This window comes from Podarcis liolepis, assembly GCF_965112155.1.
Source record: "Podarcis liolepis genome assembly, chromosome: 15".
NCBI classification, from domain to species: Eukaryota; Metazoa; Chordata; class Lepidosauria; order Squamata; family Lacertidae; genus Podarcis; species Podarcis liolepis.
Genome location: NC_139566.1, coordinates 8424315 through 8446683, shown reverse-complemented (window position 1 = coordinate 8446683; position 22369 = coordinate 8424315). Strand labels below are relative to the sequence as shown.

The 22369-nt window shown below is 43.6% G+C and overlaps 1 long non-coding RNA gene across 1 annotated transcript in view; it reads left to right on the top strand.

Annotated features, from left to right (window-relative positions):
• The window catches only part of LOC310694451, a 107440-nt gene extending 87450 nt beyond the window's left edge, over positions 1-19990 (top strand). The window contains exon 2 of the long non-coding RNA XR_014519716.1: positions 19893-19990. This is a non-coding gene — a long non-coding RNA (uncharacterized lncRNA). The remainder of the gene's footprint in view (positions 1-19892) is intronic.
• The last annotated feature ends 2379 nt before the right edge of the window (positions 19991-22369 follow it).

Sequence of the window (22369 nt, the reverse complement as noted above, 5' to 3'; positions counted from 1 at the left end):
TGTTACAGAAGACAAATGAGAGCCGGAGACCTGCCAAGATGAACTCTAATTCGACCAAGGTGAAAACTGGACTATTTGGGACATATAGACTCAAGAAACAGAGCTGGAGCTCCACCTTTAAACAAGTAGGCCTGGCTGGAAGAAACATGGTGTTCTTGGGTGTTTAGTATGAGAGACCTCCGAAGAAGCCGGCTGAAAGGGACTGAGAGAGATTTGAGAGTCTTGGACTTAAGGTCACCAGGCTAAAAAGATGGACTAACTGGCCTTTGGTTTGGGATTGAAACCGGGGAGAGAAGGGTGGGGTTTAGAAGTCCAAAGGGGGCCCGACTTTTACTTTGCAGTGTAAAAATTATATGTTCTTTATCATTATAAGAATGGGGAATCCGTGGATGGGAACTAGGGACAACCTTAGGAAAGGTATCTTCTCTTTTGTTTCTATATCTCTTTTTTTTCATATATGATTAAGGTATATACCGTATTTTTCGCTCTATAAGACGCACCAGACCATAAGACGCACATAGTTTTTGGAGGATGAAAACAAGAAAAAAAAATATTCTGAATCTCAGAAGCCAGAACAGTAAGAGGGATCGCTGCGCAGTGAAAGCAGCAATCCCTCTTGCTGTTCTGGCTTCTGAGATAGCTGCGCCGCCTGCATTCGCTCCATAAGACGCACACACATTTCCCCTTACTTTTTAGGAGGGAAAAAGTGAGTCTGATAGAGCAAAAAATACGGTATTTCAAAAATTGCAAAATAAACTAAACTAAGAATAATAATGAACTAAGGTTTAAACCTATTACAAAGAATTATATTAACAAATTATGGTTAAGTAAATTAACAAATTATGGTTAGGACACTAAGGATAAAAACTTGTTTGAACAAACAACTGGAGCTGGAATAAAATAAGGGGAGGCGTGGGGAAGTCATGAAAGGAAGTTACTGAAAATGAGACTTAAAAGGTGGAACCTTTTTTGTTGTTTTTTGTGTTTTCTTTTGTTTTTCTGTTTTGTTTTTTGTAACCTTTTGAAACTTTAATAAAGATTATTTTAAAAAAAGAAAAAAAAGAAATAGATATACTGATTGTTTAATAATGATGCTGCTGCTGATGATATATTAAATATATTACTTGTCCCCCCACCCATCTGCATTGGTTGCCCAGCCACCCTGGGCAGGTTCCAACAGAGCAGAAAAGAAGACAACAAAACATCAGACATTAAAAACCTCCTGATACGGGGCACCACCACTGAGAAGGCCCTCTCTGTAACTTCTCTTCTCACATTGAGGGAACCACTAGAAGGCCCTCAGACCTGGACCTCAGTATCTTGTCTGAAATTAGGGGTGGAGATGTTCTTCAGGTATACAGGATGCATTTCCAACCTTCTGCTCATCGTACACTCCTGGGGCATCAATTGGGAACAGCTGGTGACCTGGGTGAGTCCTCCCTTTATCTACCATCTTTGTAGAAATTACAGTTTAGCACTTCTCACAGTGTGGCATCACTGGAAGTTTAAGGGAGCTTGATGTTCTGCCAAATTCCTCTGAGCATGGAGCTTAAATATGATTCTGTGGCAACTGATCACCATTCAAGAGGGTGACTGGAGTCTGTCCACATTTCCTCCACTTCCTTGACTCACCTGAAAGTTCTCTTGACAGGTCAACATGTCAGGCAGCCTGACTGAACTGGAGTGCTCCTTTAATGACATAATTAATGTTTTCCCTAAATATGCAATAGAAATACCAGGAATACCAGGGGCTGGAATACGTGGAATACCAGCGGCTGCACCTCCACAGGTTAAACCAAAAGTTATGTCGTCCGAAGACGTTTTGGCACAGGCACTTGGAAAAATTAATGAATCTTTGGAAAATTTAGCTAAACAAGTAGCTGAAACAAATAAACAAGTAGCTGAAGCATCAGTTAAAATTGACCAGAATACTACAAGCATCAATAATTTGGGACAGAAGGTGAATACCAACACAGAGTCTATTGAAAAATTACTACAGGAATCTGCTTCGACCCGAAAGATAGCTGAAGAAGCAAAAGATATAGCAACTGCTACTCAAGAGAAGATACCACCGTTTTATAAGCAACTGGAGGACCACGGTTTGACATTGTCTATGATTGAATTGAAAGAGAAACAAAGAAATTTAAGAATCAGGGCTGTACCAGAACGTGAGAAAGAACGTGAGCATGGAACTTAAATATGATCCAGTGGCAACTAATTGCCATTCAAGAGGAAGGCTGGAGTCTAACCCCATTTCCTTAACATTGATTGTTTGATGGCAATGACGTCAACGACGACGACGATGCTATATTAAATATATCACTTGTACTCCACCCATCTGCATGGGTTGCCCAGCTTGATTTTCTGCCAAATCCCTCTGAGCATGGAGCTTAAATATGATTCTGTGGCAACTAATCGCCATTCTAGAGGGAGTCTGGAGTCTGTCCCCATTTCCTCCACTTCCTTGACTCACCTGAAAGTTCGCTTGACAGGTCAACATGTCAGGCAGCCGGACTGAACTGGAGCGCTCCTTTAATGACATAATTAATGTTTCCCCTAAATGTGCAATAGAAATACCAGGAATACCAGGGGCTGGAATACCTGGAATACCAGCCGGACTGAACTGGAGCGCTCCTTTAATGACATAATCGATGTTTTCAATAGTTATGCAGAAGAACCACAGAGAATGGGCATGCGAGAGAGTGCATAAAGAACCCCTTGTGCTGAGTGAGAGCGGACTGCGTCAACTGGTAAAGGACCAGCTTCCAGACATGCCAATGGTGAGGAGGGTGAGAAGGTTGTTCGTTCCTCAGTTGGCTTACTGCTTTTCTTGGTTACAGTTACAATTCTCTTGGTTATAATTCTCCAGATTGCAACCCCACCATCACCAGTTAGGGCTTGGAAAAGACTACAACCTGGAACCCTGGAGAGCTCCTGCAAGTCAGTGTGGGCAGCACTGAGCCCGTTGGACCCACGGTCTGACTTGATATATATAAGCCAGTTCCTATTTAAACCAGCCCCTTCTTCCCAGGGCTGGATTTAGGATTAATGAGGCCCTAAGCTACTGAATGTAATGGGCCCTTTATATCTCCAGCTGTCCTTTGTCAACAACAAACCGCAGCTGTTTTTCGTGTTCACTATATGCTATATGGTAATTTATGGACCTAATAGGTATCTAAAGCCATTTACACATGTTGTCCATGCAGAATGTCGGCGCCCTAGATATAGATATGAGTAAACCAATGATATTTTAGGGAGCAGGCTAGGAGGCGGGGCCCATCACTTACATCATAGGACCGTACACAACACAAAACACTGTTGCTGTATGTAGGTTTTTATTTTATTTTATTTGTTTTTTATCTTATATTTGGGAAATGTACATTCAGTTTTCCCCCCTTTAATTTTTTTTGGGTCCCCCAAGAGAGTGGGGCCCTAAGCTATAGTTTGTTTAGCTTATATGTAAATCCAGCACTAGGGACGCGGGTGGCGCTGTGGGTTAAACCACAGAGCCTAGGACTTGCCGATCAGAAGGTTGGCAGTTCGAATCCCTGCGATGGGGTGAGCTCCTGTTGCTCAGTCCCTGCTCCTGCCAACCTAGCAGTTCGAAAGCACGTCAAAGTGCAAGTAGATAAATAGGTACCACTCCAGCGGGAAGGTAAACAGTATTTCCGTGCGCTGCTCTGGTGCGCCAGAAGCAGCTTCGTCATGCTGGCCACAGGACCCGGAAGCTGTATGCCGGCTCCTTCGGCCAATAAAGTGAGATGAGCGCTGCAACCCCAGAGTCGGTCATGACTGGACCTAATGGTCAGGCGTCCCTTTACCCTTTAAATCCAGCACTGATCACACTCCTTGGAGGCCAGATCTCATCGGTGGCCACCTCTGCAGAGACCTCTTGGCATTGCTGGTCTCCCCCTTAGGGAGGAAATAGTGGGGACCTGCCCTCTGGGGTCTCCTGGGGTCTGTACCCACTCAGCATGATTCAGAGCAGGCTCTTTTTCCTTCCACAACTGCCCCTGTCCCCACTTTAACTGTTGGTTAAGGTAGATTTGATTCTCCTCCTTGTTCGCAATATGAATCTTCACTCACCCCTCCTTCCCTGGTGGGAGGGAGGACACTATTTTATGCTTTGCCTCAGGGGCCAAAAAGTCTTGAACTGGCCCTGTGCACAGGGTTGCAAAGCTCGCATCCATGCACACTTCGTTGGGAGAAAATCTCACCAAAACCAATGGAACGTGCTCTAAAGCAAGCAGGCTCAATCTCTTTTGCTTTCTTGTAAATGGAACCTGTTCCCTGCTGAACTTTGCTTTGTGTGGCAAGGAAACAAACAGGTTACTCCTTCCTTTCGGCAATGAAACAATTTTGTTGCTGTTATGACCCTCTCCCTTCTGGTCGCCCGGATCGTAAAACCGCTCTTCTTTGAACTTACTTCAAAGGAAGCCTGGTATAGAATAATAGAACAAGAAGGATGCACGTTTCATGAGTACTGGAAAATGTTTACTTAATATGTTGGTGAAGATTGCGTTCAGTTAAAAATGCTGGTAGCATTAAGACAAATTCAACAGTGTAAACAATTTTTGATAGATGTAACAATTAATCACTGAATGGTTTAGTTCAGGAATAGGCAAACTGAGCCATCCAGATGTTTTGGGACTGCAACTCCCATGATCCCTAGCTAACAGGACCAGTGGTCAGGGATGATGGGAATTGTAGTCCCGAAATATTTGGAGGGCTGAGTTTGCCTATGCCTGGTTTAGTTCATGTAAAATATGCAGGGATGTATGGTATGCAAAATGAACCACGGAAAGAGGAAAAAGGAAGTCATTGATATGAGGTTGTTTAAATGAATATTTTGAAATGCAATTTAGAAAATTTAATAAAACATTATATAACAACAACTTATTATTAATATTATTACTACCCTTTTCTACTCCAACAGAGTAGAAAAGAAGACAACAAAACATCAGACATTAAAAAACTCCTGATACAGGGCTGCCTTAGACATCTACGGAAGGTCATTTGATTGTTTATCTCTTTGATAGATGATAGGAGAACGTTCCACAGGGTGGGCACCACCACTTAGAAGGCCCTCTCTGTAACTTCACTTCTCACATTGAGGAAACCACTAGAAGGCCCTCAGACCTGGACCTCAGTATACAGTATACAGGATGCATTTCCTACCATCTGTTCCTCGTACACTCCTGGGGCATCAATTGGGAACAGCTGGTGACCTGGGTGAGTCCTCCCTTTATCTACCATCTTTGTAGAAATTACAATTTAGGACTTCTCATGGCGTGGCATCACTGGAAGTTTAAGGGAGCTTGATGTTCTGCCAGATCCCGCTGGAACCCGCCTCTGATCATGGTGCTTAAATATGATCCAGTGGCAACCGATCGCCATTCAAGAGGGAGTCTGGAGTCTGTCCCCATTTCCTCCACTTCCTTGACTCACCTGAAAGTTCTCTTGACAGGTCAACATGCCAGGCAGCCGGACTTTACTGGAGTGCGCCATTCGTATCGCAATTGATACTTTCCTTATTTATTCAATAGAAGTACAGGTAGTGGGCACAAGTGAGTGTGCAATGCTTCAGCCTAAGGAACGCCGTGTGCTGAGTGAGAGTGGACTGCGTCAACTGGTAAAGGAGCAGCTTCCAGACATGCCAATGGTGAGGAGCAGGGGAGGGTGGTTTGTTGCTCAATTGGATTACTCCTTGCAATGGGGGAAGCAATTCTGTTCTCTTCATCTTTTCAAAATTCTCACTTCTCAGATTGCACTTTGCTTTTCCCTTTTCAGGATTAATTTTATAATGAAATGATTTTATAATCATTAAGAAATTTCTTGTTTGAAGCTATCTCCCCTTCAGTTGTAAAGCAATTACCTACCATTCCTCCATCCTGGCTGGTACTGGTCACCTGTTAAAGTACTTTTTGATTTATTTAGCAGAATGATCCGCACAAGGGCAGCCAAGCCTCCTCCCTCTCTCCTCCCTCTGCTCCCTCTCCACAACCTTCCAGAGTGGATTTTCTGTGACTGCGTTGAGGAGGAGAAGGAGGGGATGTTCTGTTATGCTTGCAGAAGTTGTTCCACAGACAGAAAAGGAAAGGAAAACCCCACTTGGGTGCAACACTTTTACTGTTTGATCTACAAAGACCTCTAAACAGTTTACCCGAGATCAGACCAAACTTTCTTTTTAAAAAGTGAAAACCAATGTTAGAATCAATCTGGCATAAAATTTAACAAAGTGTTATGAAGTCTAGCAGTGATGGAACAAAAAATGCATTAGAATGTTCTCTGTGAAAAATTTCATGTTACAAGTTACTGTTTTCTTGGTTCCAATGGATGCAATGCATTTTGGTCCCTGAGTGCAGGAATTGCCCTGTCAACTGCTCGGGTCACTGTGAGTTGGAGAGTCCAGGAATATTCGGGGGGGGCAGATTTCCCCATCCCTCCTATAAGTTATTCTTGGTTATCAGCCTGCTAACTATAGAAGGATTGGGCTGAAACTACCACTGCTTCCAACCTTGGATTTTTCTGAGCCAGCTTTCCCCATTGTGTTCCCCCCCCCAGGAGTGTCTGGACCACAACCTCTGTCATCTCTGACTGTTGGCTGTGCTAACTGGGGCCAATGGGAGTTGGGAGCCCCATGACATTAGGAGAGACACAGCTCTCCTAGAACATCCCAGGAAGGATGACTAAATGTATCATACTCTTGTGTGTGCTTGAATTCATCAGAAGACTGCTTGCTTTTTCCACTGGTTTCAGCCACTGTAACCATCTTTCTTTCTTTATTCTCTCCCAACTGCACAACAAAAAGGCCTCTTCTGTCGTTGATGAAGCTTTGGAAGGAAACGATGGCGAGGTCGACTTCAAGGAGTTCACAGATATACTAAGAAGATGTCTTATCATTTCCTATGAGAACTCCACACCATGAAGAACCAACCTGGAGGTGAAGAATCCATCAACTCAACTCCATCTCTAAAGCTCATGTCCTCCTGAGACAATAAAGATTTGATTCAAAGATCCATCACCTTCTGTGTGGTGTTTTTCGGAGGCACAGTAACAGAATCTTAGCTGCAGCAAAAACTGCAGGTCAGGAACATTCCACTCAGGGATAAGAGGATGTTAGTAGGATAAACGAGAAGTATCAAGACACGTATTAGAAGTGGCAAATAGATTTCTGTAAGAAAATGGAAATCATGTTTAAAGACCAACATAACATACTGTTTCTTTTTGTTAGAAGGAAGAAACTGGTTCTGGGTGGTGGGTGGGGAGCTGGAATTTTGGATGAAGAGGAATAGAAGTTCGTTTGAAAGGAAGAGAGGGAAATTGTAGAGCAGCTGGATAAATTATTAGGATCAGTCTTCACCCTGCACTGCAGAAGATATAGCGCAGGTCTGCATCTTCCCTTACACCGGGAAGAATTTGGGAGGCTGATTACTCCCATCTTAGCCTGGGCCTGACAAATTAATTGACAAAGATCATCATATCCCCAGGTCCAGAAGGGCTCAATGCATGAGCTCTTGAGGAACTGAAATGTTCACAAGAGCTGCCTCTAAAGATTGGAACATGGTCCACATGACACTGTTTCTTAAAAATGGCCCCCAGTGGGGATCCAGGCGATTCCAGGCTGGTTAACTCAATGTTTTTCATAGGAAAATTGATGCAAAACACTCTTTGTTTTTAAAACATTCTTTAAATTTTTAAATCAAATTAATACAGTGTCCACCCCCCATTAAATACCTGTGCCAGACAAATTAATTGACAAATTGAAGATCATCATATCCCCAGATTCAGAAAGAATCTTCTGGAGTATGTAAATGGGATGTTCAGAGTAAAATCTTCACAGGACCTGTCTCTAAAGAACATGGTCCATGGGACACTGTTTCTTTAGATGGGTTTTCAAGTTAGCAAGAGCATTAAGATTATACGGTGGTATCTTGGTTCTCAAATTTAATCGATCCGGAAATGCGTTCCAAGACCAAAGCGTACCAAAACCAAGGTGCACTTTCCCATAAAAGGTAATGCAAAATGGATCGATCTGTTCCAAACTTTTAAGAACATCCACAAAATAGCAATTTGACCTGAATTTTACTAACGAGACCATTGATCCATCTAATGAAAGCAATAAATAATTTCTAGAGTCACTTAGAAATAGATATACTGATTGTTTAATAATGATGATGCTGATGATGATATATTAAATATATTACTTGTCCCCCACCTATCTGCATGGGTTGCCCAGCCACCCTGGGCAGGTTCCAACAGAGCAGAAAAGAAGACAACAAAACATCAGACATTAAAAACCTCCTGATATGGGGCACCACCACTGAGAAGGCCCTCTCTGTAACTTCTCTTCTCACATTGTGGGAACCACTAGAAGGCCCTCAGACCTGGACCTCAGTATCTTGCCTGAAATCAGGGGTGGAGATGTTCTTCAGGTATACAGGATGCATTTCCAACCTTCTGCTCATCGTACACTCCTGGGGCATCAATTGGGAAAGCTGGTGACCTGGATGAGTCCTCCCTTTATCTACCATCTTTGTAGAAATTACAATTTAGCACTTCTCATGGCGTGGCATCACTGGAAGTTTAATGAAACTTGATGTTCTGCCAAATCTCTCTGGAACCCTCCTCTGAGCATGGAACTTAAATATGATCCAGTGGCAACTAATTGCCATGCAAGAGGAAGGCTTTAGTCTAACCCCATTTCCTCCACTTCCTTAACATTGATTGTTTGATGATGATGATGATGCTATATTAAATATATTACTTGTACTCCTCCCATCTGCATGGGATGCCCAGCTTGATGTTCTGCCAAATCCCTCTGAGCATGGAGCTTAAATATGATTCTGTGGCAACTAATCACCATTCAAGAGGAAGGCTGGAGTCTGTCCTCATTTCCTCCACTTCCTTGACTCACCTGAAAGTTCTCTTGGCGGTTCAACATGTCAGGCAGCCGGACTGAACTGGAGCGCTCCTTTAATGACATAATCGACGTTTTCAATAGTTATGCAAAAGAACCACAGAGAATGGGCATGCGAGAGAGTGCATAAGGAACCCCTTGTGCTGAGTGAGAGAGGACTGCGTCAACTGGTAAAGGACCAGCTTCCAGACATGCCAATGGTGAGGAGGGTGAGAAGGTTGTTCGTTCCTCAATTGGGTTACTGCTTTTCTTGGTTACAGTTACAATTCTCTTGGTTAGAATTCTCCAGATTGCAACCCCACCATCACCAGTTAGGGCTTGGAAAAGACTACAGCCTGGAACCCTGGAGAGCTCCTGCAAGTCAGTGTGGGCAGCACTGAGCCCGTTGGACCCACAGTCTGACTTGATATATATAAGCCAGTTCCTATTTAAACCAGCCCCTTCTTCCCAGGGCCGTATTTAGGATTAATGAGGCCCTAAGCTACTGAATGTAATGGGGCCCTTTATATCTCCAGCTGTCCTTTGTCGACAACAGACCGTCGCTGTTTTTCGTGTTCACTATATGCTATATGGTAATTTATGGACCTAATCGGTATCTAAAGCCATTTACACATGTTGTCCATGCAGAATGTCGGTGCCCTAGATATAGAAATGAGTAAACCAATGATATTTTAGGGAGCAGGCTAGGAGGCGGGGCTCATCACTTACATCATAGGAGCCTACACAACGCAAAACACTGTTGTTGTATGTAGGTTTTATTTTATTTGTTTTTTTATCTTATATTTTGGAAATGTACATTCAGTTTTCCCCCCTTTAATTTTTTTTGGGTCCCCCAAGAGAGTGGGGCCCTAAGATATAGTTTGTTTAGCTTATACGTAAATCCAGCACTAGGGACGCGGGTGGCGCTGTGGGTTAAACCACAGAGCCTAGGACTTGCCGATCAGAAGGTTGGCAGTTCGAATCCCTGTGATGGGGAGAGCTCCTGTTGCTCGGTCCCTGCTCCTGCCAACCTAGCAGTTCGAAAGCACGTCAAAGTGCAAGTAGATAAATAGGTACCACTCCAGCGGGAAGGTAAACAGTATTTCCGTGCGCTGCTCTGGTGTGCCAGAAGCAGCTTAGTCATGCTGGCCACAGGACCCGAAAGCTGTATGCTGGCTCCTTCGGCCAATAAAGTGAGATGAGCGCTGCAACCCCAGAGTCGGTCATGACTGGACCCAATGGTCAGGCGTCCCTTTACCCTTTAAATCCAGCACTGATCACACTCCTTGGAGGCCAGATCTCATCGGTGGCCACCTCTGCAGAGACCTCTTGGCACTGCTGGTCTCCCCCTTAGGGAGGAAATAGTGGGGACCTGCCCTCTGGGGTCTCCTGGGGTCTGTACCCACTCAGCATGATTCAGAGCAGGCTCTTTTCCCTTCCCATTGTCTCTGTTTCCCACTTTAACTGTTCATAGAATCATAGAATCATAGAATCATAGAGTTGGAAGAGACCACAAGGGCCATCGAGTCCAACCCCCTGCCAAGCAGGAAACACCATCAGAGCACTCCTGACATATGGTTGTCAAGCCTCTGCTTAAAGACCTCCAAAGCAGGAGACTCCACCACACTCCTTGGCAGCAAATTCCACTGTCGAACAGCTCTTACTGTCAGGAAGTTCTTCCTAATGTTTAGGTGGAATCTTCTTTCTTGTAGTTTGGATCCATTGCTCCGTGTACGCTTGTCTGGAGCAGCAGAAAACAACCTTTCTCCCTCCTCTATGTGACATCCTTTTATATATTTGAACATGGCTATCATATCACCCCTTAACCTCCTCTTCTCCAGGCTAAACATGCCCAGCTCCCTTAGCCGTTCCTCATAAGGCATCGTTTCCCGGCCTTTGACCATTTTGGTTGCCCTCCTCTGGACACGTTCCAGTTTGTCAGTGTCCTTCTTGAATTGTGGTGCCCAGAACTGGACACAGTACTCCAGGTGAGGTCTGACCAGAGCAGAATACAGTGGCACTATTACTTCCCTTGATCTAGATGCTACGCTCCTATTGATGCAGCCCAGAATTGCAATGGCTTTTTTAGCTGCCGCGTCACACTGTTGGCTCATGTCAAGTTTGTGGTCAACCAAGACTCCTAGATCCTTTTCACATGTACTGCTCTCAAGCCAGGTGTCACCCATCTTGTATTTGTGCCTCTCATTTTTTTTGCCCAAGTGCAATACTTTACATTTCTCCCTGTTAAAATTCATCTTGTTTGCTTTTGCCCAGTTCTCTAATCTGTCAAGGTCGTTTTGAAGTGTGATCCTGTCCTCTGGGGTGTTAGCCACCCCTCCCAGTTTGGTGTCATCTGCAAATTTGATCAGGATGCCCTTGAGTCCATCATCCAAGTCGTTGATAAAGATGTTGAATAAGACTGGGCCCAAGACAGAACCCTGTGGCACCCCACTAGTCACTCTTCTCCAGGATGAAGAGGAACCATTGATGAGCACCCTTTGGGTTCGGTCAGTCAGCCAGTTACAAATCCACTGAGTGGTAGCATAGTCAAGACCGCATTTTACCAGCTTCTTTACAAGAATATCATGGGGCACCTTGTCAAATGCCTTGCTGAAATCAAGGTAGGCTACATCCACTGCGTTCCCTTCATCTACCAGGCTTGTAATTCTGTCAAAAAAGGAGATCAGGTTAGTCTGACATGACTTATTTTTCAGAAATCCATGCTGACTGTTGGTGATCACAGCATTCCTTTCTAGGTGCTCACAGACTGTTTGCTTAATGATCTGCTCCAGAATCTTCCCTGGTATTGATGTCAGACTGACTGGGCGGTAATTATTTGGGTCCTCTCTTTCCCCCTTTTTGAAAACAGGGACAACATTTGCCCTCCTCCAATCTGCCTGGACTTCGCCTGTTCTCCAGGAATTCTCAAAGATGACTGCCAGTGGTTCTGAGATCACATCTGCCAGTTCTTTTAATACTCTTGGATGCAGTTCATCTGGCCCTGGAGACTTGAATACATCTAAACTAGCCAAGCATTCTTGTACTATCTCCTTAGTTATTCTGGGCTGTGTTTCCTCTGCTGAATCATTTGCTCCAAATTCTTCAGGTCGGGCATTGTTTTCTTTATTGGAGAAGACTGAGGCAAAGAAGGCATTGAGGAGTTCAGCCCTTTCTGTGTCCCCTGTTTGCATTTCACCATCTTCTCCTCTGAGTGACCCCACTGTTTCTTTGTTCTTCCTTTTGCTACGAACATACCCATAAAAGCCTTTTTTGTTGCTTTTAACCTCTCTAGCAAGCCTGAGTTCATTTTGTGCTTTAGCTTTTCTGACTTTGTGTCTACACGTGCTGGCTATTTGTTTGAATTCCTCTTTGGTGGTTCCCCCCTTTTCCATTTTTTGTACACATCCTTTTTTAATCTTAACTCAGTTAAAAGTTCTTTAGATAGCCACCCTGGCTTCTTTAGGCACCTTCCATGTTTCCGTCTCATTGGTATTGCCTGACGTTGTGCTTTTACTATCTCCCTCTTAACAAACTCCCAGCCATCATGAACTCCCTTTCCTTTTAGTATTACTGTCCATGGGATCTCACCCAGCACTTCCCTAAGTTTTATGAAGTCGGCTTTCTTAAAGTCAAGAAATTGAGTCCTAGTATGCTTGGCTGCTCCTTTCCGCTGTATAGTAAACTTCAGAAGAGCATGATCACTCGCGCCTAATGATCCTTCCACTTCTACCCCACTAACCAGGTCATCAACATTGGTTAGGACCAGATCTAAAATGGCTGTCCCTCTTGTTGCTTCTCCCACTTTCTGGACAATGAAGTTGTCTGCAAGGCCAGTGAGGAATCTGTTTGACCTTATGCTCTTGGCTGAGTTTGACATCCAACAAATATCCGGGTAATTGAAGTCCCCCATTACTACTATCTCCCTTCTTTTTGCATGCTTGGCCATCTGTTCCAGGAAGGCATCATCTATGTCCTCCGTTTGGCTTGGGGATCTATAGTAAACTCCCACAATGAGGTCTCTGTTATTCATCTCTCCCTTAATTTTGACCCAAATGCTCTCACTTTGGCTTTGAGGTTCTAAATCTTGGATTTCTTCACAGGTATACACATCCCTGACATATAACGCCACTCCTCCTCCTTTCTTGTCTGGTCTGTTTCTCTGAAATAGATTGTATCCCTCCATTATTACATTCCAATCGTGGGACTTATCCCACCAAGTTTCAGTGATGTCTATTATGTCATATTTAGTTTGCTGTACCAAGAGCTCAAGCTCATCTTGTTTATTTCCCATGCTTTGCGCGTTAGTGTACAGACATTGAAGTCCATTAATCATTCCCCCGTGTCTCTTATTTAAGGATTTTTTCCTCCCACCACTAGGTCTGCGTGCTGTTTGCTCCATTTGGTCTATGACATTTGGATGATCATCTTCATCAATTGATAGATTCCTACCTTCAGGAGCACTGTCTCCCTCCCCCACATTAGTCAGTTTAAAGCCCTCCTGATGAGGTTTCTGAGATTTTTGGCAAAAACATTTCTCCCAACCGTTGTGAGGTGCAGCCCATCGCTTGCCAGAAGTCCATCTTCAAGAAACTGCAGTCCTTGATCTAAGAATCCAAACCGTTCCTGTTTACACCATTTGCGAAGCCAGCTGTTCACTTCCACTATTTTTCCCTCTCTCCCTGGGCCACGTCGTTCAACTGGGAGGACAGATGAGATGACAATTTGTGCATTTAGTTGCTTCAATTTCCTGCCGAGAGCCTCGTAGTCTCTTTTGATCTTCTGGAGGCTATTGCTTGCAGTGTCATTGGTTCCCACATGAACCAAGAGGAAGGCGTATTTGTCAGTGGGTTTTATGATTCCTTGCAGTCCTTGTTGGTTAAGGTAGATTTGATTCTCCTCCTTGTTCGCAATATGAATCTTCACTCACCCCTCCTTCCCTGGTGGGAGGGAGGACACTATTTTATGCTTTGCCTCAGGGGCCAAAAAGTCTTGAACTGGCCCTGTGCACAGGGTTGCAAAGCTAGCACCCATGCACACTTCTTTGGGAGAAAATCTCACCAAAACCAATGGAACGTGCTCTAAAGCAAGCAGGCTCAATCTCTTTTGCTTTCTTGTAAATGGAACCTGTTCCCTGCTGAACTTTGCTTTGTGTGGCAAGGAAACAAACAGGTTACTCCTTCCTTTCGGCAATGAAACCATTTTGTTGCTGTTATGACCCTCTCCCTTCTGGGCGCCTGGATCGTAAAATCGCTCTTCTTTGAACTTACTTGAAAGGAAGCCTGGTATAGAATAAGAGAACAAGAAGGATGCACGTTTCATGAAGACTGGAAAATGTTTACTGAATATGTGGGTGAAGATTGTGTTCATTTAAAAATGTTGGTAGCATTAAGACAAATTCAACAGTGTAAACAAGTTTTGATAGATGTAACAATTAATCACTGAATGGTTTAGTTCAGGAATAGGCAAACTCGGCCCTCCAGATGTTTTGGGACTACAACTCCCATGACCCCTAGCTAACAGGACCAGTGGTCAGGGATGATGGGAATTGTAGTCCCCAAACGTCTGGCAGGCCGAGTTTGCCTATGCCTGGTTTAGTTCATGTAAAATATGCAGGGATGTATGGTATGCAAAATGAACCACGGAAAGAGAAAAAAGGAAGTCATTGATATAAGGTTGTTTAAATGAATATTTTGAAATGCAATTTAGAAAATTTAATAAAACATTATATAACAGCAACTTATTATTATTATTATTATTATTATTACCCTTTTCTACTCCAACAGAGTAGAAAAGAAGACAACGAAACATCAGACATTCAAAACCTCCTCATATGGGGCTGCCTTAGACGTCTACAGAAGGTCATGTGATTGTTTATCTCTTTGATAGAAGATAGGAGAATGTTCCACAGGGTGGGCACCACCACCGAGAAGGCCCTCTCTGTAACTTCACTTCTCACGTTGAGGGAACCACTAGAAGGCCCTCAGACCTGGACCTCAGTGTCTTGTCTGAAATCAGGGGTGGAGACGTTCTTCAGGTATACAGGATGCATTTCCTACCATCTGCTCCTCGTACACTCCTGGGGCATCAATTAGGAACAGCTGGTGACCTGGGTGAGTCCTCCCTTTATCTACCATCTTTGTAGAAATTACAATTAAGGACTTCTCATGGCGTGGCATCACTGGAAGTTTAAGGGAGCTTGATGTTCTGCCAGATCCCGCTGGAACCCGCCTCTGATCATGGTGCTTAAATATGATTCTGTGGCAACCGATTGCCATTCAAGAGGGAGTCTGGAGTCTGTCCCCATTTCCTCCACTTCCTTGACTCACCTGAAAGTTCTCTTGACAGGTCAACATGTCAGGCAGCCGGACTTTACTGGAGCGCGCCATTCGTATCGCAAGGGATCTTTTCCTTAATTATTCAATAGAAGTACGAGTAGTGGGCACAAGTGAGTGTGCAATGCTTCAGCCTAAGGAACGCCGTGTGCTGAGTGAGAGAGGACTGCGTCAACTGGTAAAGGAGCAGCTTCCAGACATGCCAATGGTGAGGAGCAGGGGAGGGTGGTTTGTTGCTCAATTGGATTACTCCTTGCAATGGGGGAAGCAATTCTGTTCTCTTCATCTTTTCAAAATTCTCACTTCTCAGATTGCCCTTTGCTTTTCCCTTTTCAGGATTAATTTTATAATGAAATGATTTTATAATCATTAAGAAATTTCTTGTTTTGAAGCTATCTCCCCTTCAGTTGTAAAGCAATTACTTACCATTCCTCCATCCTGGCTGGTACTGGTCCCCTGTTAAAGTACTTTTTCATTTTTGATTTATTTAGCAGAATGATCCGCACAAGGGCAGCCAAGCCTCCTCCCTCTCTCCTCCCTCTGCTCCCTCTCCACAACCTTCCAGAGTGGATTTTCTGTGACTGCGTTGAGGAGGAGAAGGAGGGGATGTTCTGTTACGCTTGCAGAAGTTGTTCCACAGACAGAAAAGGAAAGGAAAACCCCACTTGGGTGCAACACTTTTACTGTTTAAAATACAAAGACCTCTAAACAGTTTACCCGAGATGAGACCATACTTTCTTTTTAAAAAGTGTAAACCAATGTTAGAATCAATCTGGCATAAAATTTAACAAAGTGTTATGAAGTCTAGCAGTGATGGAACAAAAAATGCATTATAATGTTCTCTGTGAAAAATTCTATGTTACAAGTTACTGTTTTCTTGGTTCCAATGGTTGCAATGCATTTTGGTCCCTGAGTGCAGGAATTGCCCTGTCAACTGCTGGGGTCACTGTGAGTTGGAGAGTCCAGGGATATTGGGGGGGGGGGGGGTTGGCAGTTTCCCCATCCCTCCTGTAAGTTATTCTTGGTTATTAGCCTGCTAACTATAGAAGGACTGGGCTGAAACTACCACTGCTTCCAACCTTGGATTTTTCTGAGCCAGCTTTCCCCATTGTGTTTCCCCCCAGGAGTGTCTGGACAACAAACTCTGTCATCTCTGACTGTTTACTGTGCTAACTGGGGCCAATGGGAGTTGGGAGCCCCATGACATTAGGAGAGACACAGCTCTCCTAGAACATCCCAGGAAGGATGACTAAGTGTATCATACTCTTGTGTGTTCTTGAATTCATCAGAAGACCGCTTGCTTTTTCCACTGGTTTCAGCCACTGTAACCATCTTTCCTTCTTTATTCTCTCCCAACTGCACAACAAAAAGGCCTCTTCTGTCATTGATGAGGCTTTGGAAGGAAACGATGGCAAGGTTGACTTCAACGAGTTCACGGATCTAGTAAGAAGATGGCTTATCATGTCCTATGAGAACTCCACAGCATGAAGAACCAACCTGGAGGTGAAGAATCCATCAACTCAACTCCATCTCTAAAGCTCATGTCCTCCTGAGACAATAAAGATTTGATTCAAAGATCCATCACCTTTTATGGGGGGGGGGGGGGTTTCGGAGGCACAGTAACAGAATCTTAGCTGGAGCTAAAAGTGCAAGTCAGGAACATTCCACTCAGGGATAAGAGGATTCCAGTAGGATAAATGAGAAGTGTCAAAAAGACGTTAGTAAGAAAATAGAAATCTTGTTTAAAGACCAACATACCGGTAACATACTGTTTCCTTTTGTTAGAAGGAAGAAACTGGTTCTGGGTGGTGGGTGGGGAGCTGGAATTTTGGATGAAGAGGAATAGAAGGTCTTTTGAGCGGAAGACAGGAAATTTGTAGAGCAGCTGGATAAATTATTAGGATCAGTCTTCACTCTTCACTGCAGAAGATGTAGTGCAGGTCCCTGGGCCCGACATTTTTTTAAAAAAATATTTTTTATTAAATTTTCCATTTTAACAATCCAATCAAATCACATTAAATATTCCAAATTATACATATACATATCATATAGTCCGAATATTTTGCCAAATTATAAATTTTTATTGGGACTTCCCATGCTTCAAATTCGGGGGAGCTCTGATCATCTTATATCTCTACTGCCTTGAGTTTCCAATAGTTCCTTTAAATCTTCCTGTTGTTAACCTTCCTTCTTTCAGGGCCTCTGAGTTGTTTCCACAGGCGAATTGAAGTATGCAATGATGTGCTTTTCTGTGTGAATTTTGTATGCTTGACTCTCCTATTGCTGCAGCTTGTAAGCCTATTGTGTTGAATGGTTTCTTTAAATGTAAAGGTTCATCATTGTTCCACGCCATATGTATGTCTTTAAGGGGCCAGAGCAAGATAACGAGACCCAGCTTTACAGCTGTGAAACATAGCAGGTGCTGCTGAGTTGTATTTGATTAAGGTGTGTCAGCATCTGGGTGTAGTATATAAGGAGCAGCACCTAGCTCTCCCATTCCCCTGGGGGATGGGTTGGTGGTTGGGTCTGGTTTGTTGATGTATTTAGTGTAAATGGAGTTTTTGTTTTTCTTATTAAAACCTTCTTTAAGTACTTTTTGAGTCCCTTTTTAATGCATGGTCTCCCCAGCAAGCTCTCTGCAGCGCTACCATACTGCAAAAAGACAACATATTGTTGCAATATATCCTCACATGCTGGTGTTTATGCCGAATCAATCCAAAAGTCATTTCGCTGCTGGCAGACGCCATCTTCTCTCAGTTCCGATTAAATCAAATCTAGGCATTTGCTCATTAATTTCCCCAAACCGGTTGCATCAAACATTATCTTTTCCAGAGGAGATTTGCCAAATCGGACTTGAACTGCAGATATAATAACAAATTAAGAGCTCACCTCCCCCATGGCTATTTATCTCTGCAGCTCAGTCTTTCCAAAGTTTTTTGAAGTTTCTCCAGTGGCTAACGAGAACCTGCTTCTTTCTAATATCAATATTTGGAGGGTCTTTTATCTTCTTCCAAGCATTTCAAAAAACAAAAGCTTTAGTTATATAGTATTGTCATTTCCACACAGTTTATATTTTCCCACCTCACTTGCTGTAAATACTGTAAACGGTTCTTCTGGGGGTGAGTTTGTCAGGTATTGTAATAAATCATAGTAAAAAAAATAAAAATCTTTACCCCCTCCTTTTCCATTCGGTTCCAATATACCGACTTAGATGTTATTCTTAGATGTTATTATTTCTTCTTCTCCGTCACTCTTGGCACCTCAGTGGCTGACTTAATTGGCAGATTAATTTCCCCCTCCTCACTTGTTTTTTTTAAAAAATAATATTTATTAGAGTTTCAAATAATACAAAAAGAAAAACAAAAAGAAAAAAAGAAAAAATTCAACCTTTACCCTCCAAATTTTCAATAACTTTTTTCCAGAACTTCCCCTCGCCTCCCCTTCTTGTATTCCATGCCCAAATATTTGTTCAACAAGTTCTTATCCCTAGACTTTTACCTTCCTTTGTTATTATATTTAATTCAATTTACATAACAACTTTAACTTATATAGATCAATCATTTATACTTAAAAAAACTTTTTCTAAGGTCGACCCAGTTCCCCTTCCACGAATTCCCCATTTTTATAGTGATAACAACACACACACACACACACACACACACACACAAAGGCTAAGAAAGTCAAACGCCCTTTGGATTTCCAAACCCCACCCTCCCTTCCCCGGATTCGATCCCCAGATCTTAGTCCATTAGTGCTACTATCAGCCTGGCAACCTCACGTCTGAGGCCCTTAAATCTCTCAGTCCCTCTCTGCCGGTTTCTTTGGAAGTCCTTTATATTTAACACCAAGTCTCGGAGGGGCACTATCCCTATAATGCCCATGTTCCTTCCAGCCGGGCCTCCATATTTAAAGGTGGAGCTCAAATCCTGTTTCTTAATCTTTTTAGGTCCAAATAGTCCATAAGCTCCAACTTCCACCTTGATCAAATTTGTAGTCCATAAATCTTCAGATCCCCACAAAAGGAGATCTTTCCGTTCCTCATTTTTAAGTTCATACCAAATTTTCCTCATCCAGTCCTTATCTTCTTTTATATCCATGTTGACCGGCCTCCGGCTCTCCTTTACTTTCTGCAACATTGCAGCCCCTCCTTTCTGATCCTCCTGCTCAGCAGATATCTCTTTCTCCACTTCCTCAATTTTCTCAGGTTTCTTTTCTTGTTCAGCTGCCTGGGTTTTAAACCTCGAGTCCTTTTCCAGCTCCGTAGATACATTCGCTGTTGACTTCAAAGTTATAGCGGCTGTAGACAAAACATGACCTTGCTCATGCAGCTTTCGCAACTTTTCCAGGAGAAAAGCAACCTCATCCAGTTCAGCTAGTATTTTCCGACCTATTTCCATTCTTGTAATGTCCCTGAACCCCCTCTAGAGGGATTCTGGTTGTTCGGTATTCCTTTCACTTTCAACCCAAAAGTCCAGTTAATTTGTTTCAGATCTTCTTTATTTCCAACAACTTGCAACTATATTGTGTCTAATGTAACCGGCAAGAACATCAAAAACAAAGTTCTCTATTTTTCCTGACTTTAATAGCTGATTTGACAGCTGTCTAAATCTTCTGTGTCTCCTCCACAGGCTCCTCTCGTGGATTGCTCCCAGTCCCGGGAGGGATGGCACTTTAACTCAAAAAGTTAGCTCCCATCCTCCAGCACAATTACTTATACTGTCAATCCGTGCAATTAATAGCTTTTATCCAATAAGGAAAAGGCTCTTCTCTCGACCTTAGTTGTCAACTCCTTGCTTTAAATTGTTTACAATGGGGGGGAGACGGACTTCCTCTTTGCACCTCCTCCGCTCGTATCAAATCCAAGAAAATTTTTAGTCCAATTTCCAAATTTACTCACGGGTTGTTGCTTTTAGTTTTTAATCCAAATTTTCAGAAGAAAAAGTCAGCGCTCTCTGACGAATGGCATGCGGCTTCGCTCGGCAGGGGAAGCAGAAGACTCACAGCACCGCGCCGCTCCCCATCCCCCACTCATCAGCCTTTAAAAAGGCTCCTTCGTGGGTTGGGGGGTGCAAACGGTGCCCACCGAGTCACCAGGTCCACGGGCTTCCGCGCCCGTGGTTTTTGAGGGTCCCCGCGTCGCCGGCGCGGCAGGACCCGACCCCCGCCGAGCAGATTCCCTCCGGAGCTCGGAGAGAATCCGCCATTCGGCGATGGCGCCAACCCGGAAGTGTTTTCCCCCTCCTCACTTGAAGCATGTCCAAAACTTAAATCCAATTTTTCATCTTAAGAAATGGAACCTGGTGCGCTCGCGGGGACAGCGTCCAGGAGATTCGAACTCCCTCGGGGGCTTTCCATCCAGTGCCCCCACCTCCTCCTTCTTTACGAACTTGGGGGTGGTTTATTGCGCACCCGCGGATGAGACTGCATCTTCCCTTACACCAGGAAGAACTTGGGAGGCTGATTACTCCCATCTCAGCCTGGGCCTGACAAATTAATTGACAAAGATCATCATATCCCCAGGTCCAGAAGGGCTCTATGCATGAGCTCTTGAGGAACTGAAATGTTCACAAGACCTGCCTTTAAAGATTGGAACATGGTCCACATGACACTGTTTCTTAAAAATGGCCCCCAGTGGGGATCCAGGCGATTTCAGGCTGGTTAACTCAAAGTTTTTCAAATTAATACAGTGTCCACCCCCCATTAAATACCTGTGCCAGACAAATTAATTGACATATTGAAGATCATCATATCCCCAGGTTCAGAAATAATGTTTCCAGAGCTCTTAAAGAATTTAAATGGGATGTTCAGAGTTAAATCTTCAAAGGACCTGTCTCTAAAGACTGGAACATGGTCCATGGGACACTGTTTCTTTAAATGGGTTTTCAAGTTAGCAAAAGCATTAAGATTATACGGTGGTACCTTGGTTCTCAAATTTAATCTGATCCAGAAATGCGTTCCAAGACCAAAGCGTACCAAAACCAAGGTGCACTTTCCCATAAAAGGTAATGCAAAATGGATTGATCTGTTCCAAACTTTTAAGAACATCCCCCAAAATAGCAATTTGACAAGAATTTTACTAACGAGACCATTGATCCATCTAATAAAAGCAATAAATAATTTCCAGAGTCCATTAGAAATTGATATACTGATTGTTTAATAATGATGATGTTGATGATGATATATTAAATATATTACTTGTCTGCATGGGTTGCCCAGCCACTCTGGGCAGCTTTCAACAGAGTAGAAAAGAAGACAATGAAACATCAGACATTAAAAACCTCCTGATACAGGGCTGCCTTAAACATCTACGGAAGGTCATGTGATTGTTTACCTCTTTGATAGATGATAGGAGAATCTTCCACAGGGTGGGCACCAACACCGAGAAGGCCCTCTCTGTAACTTTTCTTCTCACATTGAGGGAACCACTAGAAGGCCCTCAGACCTGGACCTCAGTGTCTTATCTGAAATCAGGGGTGGAGACCTTCTTCAGGTATACAGGATGCAGTTCCAACCTTGAACACTCCTTCTGCATCAATTGGGAACAGCTGGTGACCTGGGTGAGTCCTCCCTTTATCTACCATCTTTGTAGAAATTACAATTTAGCACTTCTCATGGCGTGGCATCACTGGACGTTTAAGGAAACTTGATGTTCTGCCAAATATGATTCTGGATGCAAAGTTTAGAAGGGGCCACAGGCATAACAACTGATTCCCCACTCCCCCCCAAAAAAAACAACAACACTACCTCTCTCCAAGAACAAGGTATCTGTTCCCAGATGAATGAACAGGCAGCAGAACGCAGCTTCCCTGTAGAAAAATAACAGGTAAGTTAACAAAGGCATTAGAACACACACAATCAAAAACATTAACACTTTTCATCCAACCCCAGTACAGTTATACCTCAGGTTATAGACACTTCAGGTTGCACGTTTTTGGGTTGCGCACCATGCCGAACCCAGAAGTACCAGAATGGGTTGCTTTCGGGTCTGGAAAATCGTGCTTTGCACATGCGCAGAAGCGCCGAATCGCGACCCGCATGTACACAGACAGGGCGCTGCGGGTTACGAATGTGCCTCCCGCACGGATCATGTTCGCAACCCAAGCGTCTACTGTATAGTAACAGCTTATTCCTTTCAAGC